Source organism: Harpia harpyja, chromosome 2 (assembly GCF_026419915.1).
Source record: "Harpia harpyja isolate bHarHar1 chromosome 2, bHarHar1 primary haplotype, whole genome shotgun sequence".
In the NCBI taxonomy this organism is placed as follows: domain Eukaryota; kingdom Metazoa; phylum Chordata; class Aves; order Accipitriformes; family Accipitridae; genus Harpia; species Harpia harpyja.
The window spans coordinates 20075911-20079500 of record NC_068941.1 but is presented as its reverse complement, the minus strand read 5'-3'; the positions used below and the strand labels follow the sequence as shown (position 1 = coordinate 20079500).

The window sequence follows — 3590 nt, the reverse complement described above, 5'->3', positions numbered from 1 at the left end:
AGGGCTTTTCAGGAAAAAAGTAGCCCGCAGAGGATTAACAGACTGACCCAACCTCATGTAGCGCCGTTAAGCCTGCCTGGGCTCTGGAAGCGTCACTGCCACCGCCTGCATGGAGTCCCCTTGGAGCCCGCGCAGGGTGTGGGTGCCCAACAGCCAGCCGTTACGGGCTTCCTTCCCTCCTCCTGCACAGCCCGCTCTCGGGCCCCCTGTTGCATGCATTATGCCCACCCAGGTGTCTGGAGAGAAGTTTTCGGAGGTGTCCCCATCTCACCTCAGCCCCACCCTGCCTTTCTAGCCAGGAGGTGTCAAACAAAAGGCTCTGGAGCCCAAGCAGAGCTTTGGCAGAGTCAAGCCACCCAGCTGAAAAGCCGCCCCCTGTAGCTTCCCTCTCCCCAGGCACGGTTCCTGCCTGGGATTTCGTTGTCCCCGTGGCACAGGGTGGTGGCTGCACAGCTCTGGGTACCCCTGACAGCGCTGCCCTGGGCACCCCGCAGCTCCCTGGCTGTGCGAGCCCCCGGATGCTCCCCCCTGCAGCTCTGCTCCCCTGGGTGCCCGGCACTGCTCCTCCTCCTCCCCCTCCTCCCTCCTCTCCCCCCATGGAAAATCCCCTCCTCGGCAGAGATGTTGCAGCCACAGCAGGGCACACTGCCAGAGAACAGGAGGTGCAAGGGCCACCAACAGCAGGGCTACAGCCAAGCTGGTACAGCAAAGCCTTGGGAGAGGGCTGCCCTTGGAGCAGGACTGAAGCTCCAGCCCTGCTTCCTGCAGTGGCCTTTCCCTGCCCCACCAAAGCTCACCCACTGCCGAGTGCAGATTTCACAGCCACCAAGGAAAGACCCACATCGTCAGACCCAGTGGTTTGCAGATGGGGCTTTACTGAACAGACGGAAGCATTGGTGTTAACAGCCTGGCTGGCCGGCACTGGCGCTCGTCATGCTGGAGGAGGCTCTTGCTGGACATCTCTCTCGGGAGCCTCTGTGCCCGAGAGGCTCTCCTGGCACTCGCCGACGTGGACCAGATCTGCTCCGCAGGGCTGAGGAGTTGAATACAGAGCTCTGTAGTCTTGTATGCACAGGGAGGTGCAGAGCACCACTGCAAGTCTAGTCAGGACACATGTGGTGGGATCTGCTTCTGTCTGGAGAGAGCAGGCCCATGGTCCGTGCTATGCAATCCCAGCCTGCTGCTCTCCACGCCACGAGGGCTGTTGGGAAAAGACCCTCTTTGCCCGGGGGCTGTGGGAACTCAAAGGAAGGAAGGGCACTGCCGGGCAGGGGCAAACACCGGGCATGTTTGGAGATCCTTACCTGAGGCAGTTCTCCTCACCACCACAGCAGTGGGCTTGTCCCTCTACCTTCTCGAGGAGGCGGGTCGCTGCTCCTCGCAAAGCCCGCGGGGTCGTGGGGAAAGGCTGCTACCACAGCAAGGGCTAAAGTCTCCCATCTCGACCAAGACCCTCCCACCTCTCCCCTCTCCCAGTCGCCCTCGCCGCCATGGTCCCATTCAACCCCACAGCCCCCTCAGTGCTGGCTGTGCTTGGGGCTGCAGAGAGGCACCTGGCATCAGGGACTGACCCATGCCATTCCCACGGTATGACAAAGGAGAGGATGCTGTCCATGTCCAGGCCCGTGGCTCTGGGATTTGCTTCCCCCACCCACAGCTGGGTCACCAGCCCCCAGCTGGCCCAGGTCTGGCCTGAAGCTGGCCCACACTCACCTTTTCAGAGGTGAGGACTCCAAAAGGCAGAGACTCAGCTTGTCCTCTGGGCTCTCCTCATCCCCCGTGGATGGCCCTTTTCTGCCCTCTCCCCACCACTCTGGAGTGCCACGAACGCAGGAGCCCTGCACAGAGAGAGAGGGGTGAGCACAGGAGGTGTCACTGGGCAGCAGGGAACTGGTACAGTCCCACACAGGACAGTCAGCCCCCACGCTCCTAGGGCTTAGGGACCTTCCCACCTTGGCTCCCCGCAGGACAGGAATACTCTTTTCCTCATTGTTTTTCACCGCCTGCAGCACCTGGGCCTCCCATGGCTCTCGCTTGTCTTTCCAAGCCTTCGGGGGTGCCACTTTTGCCCTTGCCTTCTGCTGGCACTTCTTGCGCAAGGAGTCCCAGAGCTTGCGTCCTTCCTCCTCCGTGCACACACGGGGCTGCGCCTGCAGGACCACGGCAATGCAGCAGCAGGCAGTGTTAGTCTCCCCGGCGGAAGGCTGAGGGGATTTTAGCTCTCTCCCTCCCTCCTGCCCCTTCTTCTCAGCCTCTCTGTCAGCCCTGGTTTGCTCACAGTCCTCACAGGACCGACTGCAGAGCCTTTCTGCAATGACCCCCTGAGCCAAGTGACCACGGGGCTGAAAGCAACCCAGCTGCTTGCTATCCCAGACAAGCCTGGCAGTGCTGTCGCCATTGCAAACACCACCAGATCAATTCTTCGGGTGTTGCTGGAGATGACAGAAGTGAAGGCTGTCTTCTAAATGGACAGAACAACCTGTTGCCTCTCGAGAAAACCTCGGGAGAAGTGCTTCAGCCTTCAGCTAAGCACACGATATGGGGTCTTGCAAGACATGACATCCGTATCACTGCGCTTTTCTACAGGTGGACACGACACAGTCCCTCCAGGAGCCCACGCCACGTACCGGTCCTGCCCTCCTCTTCCCTGCCCTAGCAGGGGGTGCAGGTTGGGGTCCAGCTTCCCGCAGCTGTGGGCTGCTGCATGCCTCTTGCCCCAACCGACGCCACTGCAGCACTGCCAGCTCGCTGCAGACACACAGTGGGAGGAGGCGGCGTGAGCACAAGGAGACCGCTCTCCAGCCGGGGCTCCCAACCTGGGTGCCCGCCGCAGCCGCAGAAGGTGGCTCCGCCGAGAGGCCAGTGCCAGGAAAAGCGCCTGTCTCCCCCGGTGCTGCGGGGAGCGGGAGGAAGGGCAGCGCGGGAGAGGAGACACTGCCCGTGTCTGGAGAGATTTACCACTTGAGCTTGTCCTGCAGATCCGTCTGGTCATCCCTCTGCCCCCTGCGCTTGCGGGTGACCTGCCCCAGGATGCACGTCACCACCTGCCGCAGGGCCTGGCGTGTCCGTGGGGAAAGGCTCCTGCAACAGCAAGGACAAAGTCTCTCTGACCCTTCAGCTGCGACTCTCCTGCCTCTTCCTGCGCCCAGCCCCACGCCTACGTGGCCCCATTCGGCCTCACGACCCCTTCAAGGCAGCAGGAGTTTCAAGCACCTGCTTTGGCCCCTGCCATCGGGCTCTAACCCAGCTCATTCCCATGGCTGGAGAAATCCCCGGGCGCTCTGTGAGGCCCCATGGCTCAGGGGTTGGCTTCCTTGACCCACCACCAGTGGCTCACCACCACCCCAGTGCTCCAGGGCTCAGCTGGCGCTGGCGCACTCTTACCGCTTAGGGGGGACAGTGTCGTCCTCGCAGACTGTGGGTGGCTCTCCTCTGGCCTCTTCCCACTCCTCCATCATCGTCTCCAGGAGGTCGGGGCTGGAGTCCCCCGTCTCCGTGCTAGTTGAGGGGCTGACTGGTGCTTGCTCAGCGGTACTGGATTCCTGCACAGGAAGAGACTCTCATACAACAGCCCCGCACCCGCAGGGTGC

At 62.1% G+C, this 3590-nt stretch overlaps 1 long non-coding RNA gene across 1 annotated transcript; it reads right to left on the bottom strand.

Annotated features, from left to right (window-relative positions):
* Positions 1-852: 852 nt before the first annotated feature.
* LOC128152440 (uncharacterized) lies at positions 853-1776 on the bottom strand. Its single transcript, XR_008238653.1, has 2 exons — positions 1714-1776; positions 853-1033 (listed from the first exon to the last, which is right to left on the bottom strand). It is a non-coding gene; the product is annotated as an uncharacterized LOC128152440 (long non-coding RNA).
* Between the last annotated feature and the right edge of the window lie 1814 nt (positions 1777-3590).